The sequence below is a fragment of the Ictidomys tridecemlineatus genome, chromosome 8, assembly GCF_052094955.1.
Source record: "Ictidomys tridecemlineatus isolate mIctTri1 chromosome 8, mIctTri1.hap1, whole genome shotgun sequence".
Lineage (NCBI taxonomy): Eukaryota > Metazoa > Chordata > Mammalia > Rodentia > Sciuridae > Ictidomys > Ictidomys tridecemlineatus.
In genome coordinates, this window is record NC_135484.1 from 113,509,223 (window position 1) to 113,516,599 (window position 7,377).

The window sequence follows — 7,377 nt, forward strand, 5'->3', positions numbered from 1 at the left end:
CCAGTAGAAGCTCCCCACCTGGACAACGATTGAACTGCCAGGATCTTACTGATGGAACTATTATGGGAGTCTGGAGTCCACCGAGGGCTTGCAACAACTAGGGGTTGGCCCTTTAGCACATTAGCAACTACCCATCCCCCGCCACTCAGCCAAGTGGCAGACGGCTGTGCACATGTTCCTGTGCAGCTTGCAAACAGCTTGCAGGACCCAGGGTAGCCCTAAAGGACCCATCCTCCACATATAGAGCATCTGTACTCTGATCATTGTGAGATCAATGTTCTCTTTTCTGTCAAAAGTTAAACCTTTAGTGCTAGCTTCTGCAGCACATATACTAAAATTGGACCCATACAGAGAAGATTATCATGGCCCCTGCGCAAGGATGACAGGCAAATTCGTGAAGCATTCCATATTTTTATGCCAAATGTTTTCTCTGATATAAGGAAGCTGATTCATAGTGGGATAGGGAGAGGGAGTATGGGAGGAATAGACGAACTCTAGATAGGGCGAAGGGGTTGGAGGGGAAGGGAGAGGCATAAGTTTAGAAATGATGGTGGAATGTGATGGTCATTATTATCCAAAGTACAGGTATGAAGACACAAATTGGTGTGAATATACTTTGTATACAACCAGAAATATGAAAAATCGTGCTCTATATGTATAATAAGAATTGTAATGCATTCAGCTGTCATATTTGAATAAAAATTTTTTTAAAAAATATGGTAAATACACTCAAGGAATACTATACAGTTTTGAAAAATAAGAAAACTATGCTGTGTGTGACAGCACAAATGAATCTTCAGGACATTACACTAAATGAAATAAGTCAGTCACAGAAAGAAAAATATTGTATAATTTCTCTTACATGAGATATGTAAAAAAGTGAAGTTCACTGATTCAATGACTGGAATGGTGAACAGGGCAGGGGAGAGAGGGCAAGAGTCACTAATGAATGGGCATGAAGTTTCAGTCCAGCAAGATGATTTGGCTCTTAAGATTTGCTGTATAACACTTAAAGCTGTTGAGGGTAGGTCTCAGGTTCATATTCTTACAGAATAAAATGTAAAATAAAGTAACATTTTTTTAAAAAGTTAAACCTTTAGTTTTTTGAGTTTCCTAATATGTAACAAAAATGTGTTTGCTGTCATCTAAAACCTAAATTTCATAGTGTGCAAGTAAGTGGAGCTATTTTTAAGTTATAAAACTAAGTGGTCGCCATTTTGAGCCCCCCAACATTATCTCCCCTGGTCCTCAGCCTTCCCCTCATAATGCCTATAGAGTAGTAGTTGATCCAGAGGTAACTACAGCTCTCCCCCATGCCCTCCCCTATTTTAAATTAGTCAATTATGCAGATTGTAACCCCAAACTCCTACTTTCAAAGCAAGGGGCAGTGCCATGTTAGGGATAAAAACCTGGGCAGATTTCCCACCCAGTGTGCTTGCTTGCCAGATTTTTTTGGTAACACACCCTTCTGCAGCAGTTTGCCTTGATAAATGGCTTTTGAGAACAGGATTTCTTGAAGCACCTTGATATTTCCAACATCACTGATTGCTGCTTCTGATAACAAAGGGACAGACAAGGAGGGGAGCAGCCATTGTTTGTTCTAAGACTCTTCCGCTCAGCCTGAAGTGACCTCCAGGGGACTTAAAAGGCTAGTGCCTTTTTTATTTCCCATTTTTGCCTAGTGTGAGAACCAAACATTAAAGGCTAGGGAATTCTACCTGGGTGTAGTGGTACATGCCTGTCATACCAGCAGCTCAGGAGGTCGAGGGAGGAGGATCAAAGTTCAAAGTCAGCCTCAGCAACTTAGCAAGGCACTTAGCAACTCAGCAAGACCCTGTCTCTAACAAAATATAAAAAAAGGACTGGGGGTCTAGCTCAGTGGTTAAGCACCCCCAGCTACTTAAAAAGACTACAGAATTCTATAGGAGTGGTAGTAAAAGCCTATAATCCTCAGCTATTGCAGAGGCTGAGGCAGGAGGATCACAGTTCAAGGCCAGTTGTGCAACTGTAGACCCTGTCTCAAAATAAAATAAAAAAGTTTGGGGATGTACCTCAGTGGTAGAACTCTTGCCTGGCATGTTTGAGTCCCTCAGTTTGATTCCTCATACCAAAATTAATAAAAGTAAAGATTAAGAAATTAAAAACAAACAATTGCTTACATAGAAAAAATTTAAACGTAACCAAGTATGTCCAAGGAAAGGTTCAGAAAAAAACTGATCACACCACAGGATGATTATTAGCACAGAGAGAGCCTACAATAGAACAAATAAGAACAGTTGCCAAATGACTGCAGACCCTGGGGTAGAAGGAGGATCTGCTTTGCAGAGTTCAAATGTCAAACTTTCAACAAAAATTCAAACAAAGGAACAGGAAAATATTCAAAGGAAAAAAAATCAATACAAATAGTCCCTGAAAAAGATCTGATAACCAATGTTCTAGATAAAGACTTTAAACAACTGCCTTACAGATAGTAAAAAAAAAAAAAAAACTAAAGAAAGATGCCGACAATATCAAGAAGATGATGTTTAAATGAAATGGAAATATCAATAATGAGATAGAGAATCTTAAAAAAAAAAAAAAGAAAGAAATTCTGGAGCTAAAAATACAGTGACTGAAATGAAAATTTTACTAGAGGGGTTCAGGCACAGATTTAAACAGGCAGAAAGAAGAATCAATGAACTTGAAGATAGGACCATGGAAATTATTGAGTCCTAAGAACAAAAAAGAAAAAGACTGAAGAAAAGTGAATAGAGCCCAAGGGATCATGGGACACCATTAAGCAGAGCAATATGCACCTGCAGGAGTGCCAGGAGGGCGAGGGAATATTAAAAGGAACAGTGGCTGGAAACTTCCCTAATTTGATGAATAGAAACATCCAAGAAACTTAAGAAAACCCCAAGTAACATGAACTCAAAAAGATGCATGCTGAGACACATTACAGTCAAACTTTAAAAAGACAAAAGGAGAATATCTTTGAGACAAGGTGGGGTGGGTCTCACTACCTACACCTCAAGTAATCCTTCTGCTCAGTCTCCCCCAAGCCAGGACAACAGGTACATTCCTATGCTTGTCTCTTTTTGTTTTCAGTGCCAAGCGCTGAATCCAGGACCTTCTGGATGCGAGGAAAGCACTCTACCACGGTGCTACAACCCCTTCCCCCGCAAAAGGATCTTGAAAGCAGCAAGACAGAAGTGACACATCTCATACAAAGTAAGACAGATTTCTCATCAAAACCTTTGGATGCCAGAAAGCAATGGGCCAATAACATTTAAAATGCTAAAAGAAAAAAAAAAATAGTGTCAATCAAGAATCTTTCAGCTGGGAAAACTGCCAGGCAACAGTAAGAGATAAATGAAGACCTTTCCAGAGGAGTAAAAGCTGAGAAAATCTGCCCTTCAAGACATGCTCAAGGGAGTCCTGCAAGGTAACATCAAAGGACACTAGAGAGTGACTTGAAGCCATGTGAAGAAGAAAGATCTTGATAAAGATGACTACATGAAGCCAGGCATGGTGGCACGCACCTGTAATCCCAGCTACTCTGATGCAAGAGGATTTCAAGTTCACGACCAGCCTGGACAACACAGCAAGACTCTGTCTCAAAAGAAAAAGGACTGGGAATGTAGCTTAGTGGTAGACTGTCCCTAGGTTAAATCACCAGTGCCAAAAAAAGACAAATACATGGACAATTATAAACGCTAGTATAATTCCAACAATAGTTTGTAACTTCACTTTTTGTTTTCTCCATGATCTAAGAGACAAATACCTTAGATAAATACTTATTGGGCTGGGGTTGTGGCTCAGTGGTAGAGTGCTTGCCTAGCAATGTGTGAGGCACTGGGTTTGATCCTCATCACCACATAAAAATAAATTAATAAATAAAATTAAGATTCTTAAAAAAAGAATGCTTTTTAAAAAACCAATTAGCCTACAAGCTGCTATTTTTTTATTTAAAACTCTACATTTTGTTTTTAATATGATTTAAGAGACTAATGCAATTGAAAGAATTATTAATTTATGTTTGGGGGCACACAATGTACAAAAATGCAATTTTATGACATGAACAACCAGAAGGTGTGGGAACATAGCCTTTTGTATGTTATTGACGTAAAGCTGGTATAAATTCAAATTAGAGTGTTAACTTTAGGATTTTAAATATAATATACATGGTAACCACAAAAAAAATAGTTAAAGAATATACCCAAAAGCAAATGAGAAAGGAGTTGCAATATAAATAATAATAATAATAATAATAATAAAACAAAAAAAGAATATAGTAGTACAGCAAGTGAAGTATGAAATAGCCATGAGGAATATATAAATCATATACAAAAATGACAAAATCTCTCCTTATCAGTAATTTTTTAGAGAGAATTTATTAATATTTATTTTTTAGTTTTCAGTGGTCACAACATCTTTGTTTTATATTTATGTGGTGCTGAGGATGGAACCCAGCCCCTGCACATGCCAGGCGAGCGCGATACCGCTTGAGCCACATCCCCAGCCCAGTAATTATTTTAAATGTAAATGAATTAAAGTCTCCAATCAAAATATAAAGATTAGCAGAATGGATTAAAATATGTGATCCAACTAGCTGCTTCTTTAAGAGATGCATTTTGGGTCCAAAAACACAAATAGATTGAAAGGGGAAGAATGAGAAAAGATATACTATTAAATAGTAACCCAAAGAGAATAGGGACAGTTCTACAATGATAGCTATAGACTGTAATGTAGGCCTCAGTACCCCACCCTCAATACAGACCGAGTTGGGCATGGTATCATCCACCTATAATCCCAGCTCCCGGAGAGGATGAGACACAAGTGAAGGCCAGCCTCAGCAACTTAGAGAGACCCTGTCTCAAATTCAAAAATAAAAATAAAAAAGGACTAGGGATGTAGTTCAGTGGTAGAGCCCAGAGGTTCAATTCCCAGCAACACACACACACACACACACACAGAGAGAATAGAACAGAGAACAGAATACAACAGAACTTCAACATCAAAATAAGCCAACTAGATCTAACAGTCAGACAAAGAACACAAACAACAGCAGCATACATGTTTTTTCTGAAGTGCACATGGGATATCTTCCAAGATAAACCATATTTTAGGCCACAGATAATGTCCAAATAGCTATAAAAAGGTAGAGATCAGGGAATCAAAATTACCTTCTCTAACCACTGTGGGATACAGTTAAAAATAACAAGAGGCTGGGGTTGTGGCTCAGTGGTAGAGCACTCGCCTTGCACATGTGAAGCACTGGGTTTGATCCCCAGCACCGCATAAAAATAAATGAATGAAATAAAGGTACTGTGTCCATTTACAACTAAAAAAATTTTTTAAACTCAATAACAGGGCTGGGGATATAGTTCAGTTGATACAGTGCTTGCCTCACATGCACAAGGCCCTGGGTTCAATCCCTAGAACCACCACTACACACATACACACACACAAAAAAAAAACAACTCAATAACAGAAGTAAAATCAGAAATTCCACAAATTTGCAAACAATTATACAACATACTTAAAAATATTCAATGGATCAAAAAAAATACATTAGAAAGAAAATTAGAAAATACTTAGAGACAAATGAAAACAAAACTACAACACACCCAAATTTATGTGACACAGTGCTGAAAGGGTAAATCATGGCTACAAACATTTCTATTATAAATTTTAAAAAGATCTGGGCCAGACATGATGGTACATACCTGTAATCCCAGTGGCTTGGGAGGCTGAGGAAGATCAATCGAAAACTCAAAGCCACCCTCAGCAACTTAGAAAGACCCTGTCTCAAGATAAAAAAGAAAAAAGGCTAGGGATGTGGCTCAGTGGTTAAGTGCCCCTGGGTTCATTCCTTGGTACCAAAACAAAATAACAACACCACCAAAAAAAAAAAAAAAAAAAAAAAAAAACCTTACTATAAAGCTACAGTAATCAAGACAGTGTAGCACTGGTCACATAATAGACATAATCAGTGCAACACAATATAGAACCCAGAAATAGACCACACAAACACTGCTAACTGCTTTTGGACAAAAGTTCAAAGGCATGTTGGTGAAGAGAAATTGTCTTTTGAACCAATGGTGTTGGAACACCAATTGAATATCCATATGAGTGCCAACACACACACAAACCTTGAACTAAACTGAAACACTCCACAAAAATTAAACCAAAACAGAACACAGACATAAACTTTGAATTGTAAAACTATAAACTTTTAGAAGAAAACAAGAGAAAATCTTCATGACCCTGTAATGGCTAATGATGTGGAACACCTTTTCAAGGGTTTATTTGCCATCCTTGTATTTTCTTTGGTGAACGATCTGTTCAAATCTCTGTCTGTTTAAACAATGTAGGCCAACCATGGTGCCACCCACCTATAATCCCAGCGTCTTCCAGAGGCTGAGGTAGGAGGATCTTAAAGATTGAAGCCACCCTCATCAACTTAGCAAAACCCTGTCTCCAAATAAAAAATTAAAAGGCCTGGGGATTCTGGGCGTGGGCCTGTAATCCCAGCAGCTTTGGAGGCTGAGACAGGAGAATCTCAAGTTCAAAGCCAGCCTCAGCAATGAAGAGGTGCTAAGCAACTCAGTGAGACCCTGTCTCTAAATAAAATGCAAAATAGGGCTGGGGGTGTGGCTCAGTGCTGGAGTGCACTGAGTTCAGTCCTCAGTACCCCTCCCCAAACAAAAAAGGGGGCTGGGGATATAGGTCAGAGGTAGAGCACACCTCTGGGTTCAATCCTCAGTAAAGGAGGGGAAACTGGATTGGGTTGTTGTCGAGAGCTGCCACATGGGCATGGAGTGCCATAGCTTTGAGCGTCGAGAGTGTGGAGATGTGGCAAGCCAGCCATGGGCTGTGTGTGTGAACTATGAGCACTGAGCGCACAGGGTGCACTGAACCCACGTTGGCCCTCTGTTTGGACGGGCGACATATGTTGTGTCTTTTCATTTGCTCTGCAGTGATCGCCACACAGCACATGAGATGGGTGTGGCCTTCCTAGATGTCAGTCAACCTGCTGACAGCAAGACATCAGGAAGCTAGACTCAACCCCCTCAAACCTGACCCCTTGCCTCATTTGAATGACTTCTCCCAAATAAAAGGGTTCAGCACGTGCTCCTCACTCTCTTTCTTGCCTGCCTTGTCCACCTTGTGGGAGCTGCAGCTGAGAAGCGGTCACTGAACCCAAAGAAAAGGTACATTCTGTGTCTGTGCCTTTATTTATTCTCCAAATTCACTTGAAGTGACCCTGACTGGTTTAGTCGTGTGTCACGACAGGTTGTTTTCTCACTGTTAAATATTGGGAGTTCTTTGTATATTCTGGATACAAGTTCATTGTGGGATAAATGATCTGCAGATATTTTTCTCTCACTGTGT

General features: G+C 39.5%; 1 non-coding gene across 1 annotated transcript; it reads left to right on the forward strand.

Annotated features, from left to right (window-relative positions):
• The first annotated feature begins 307 nt into the window (after positions 1 to 307).
• On the forward strand, positions 308 to 414 carry LOC120889403 (U6 spliceosomal RNA). The gene has a single exon (XR_005733299.2). It is a non-coding gene; the product is annotated as a U6 spliceosomal RNA (small nuclear RNA).
• Positions 415 to 7,377: the final 6,963 nt, after the last annotated feature.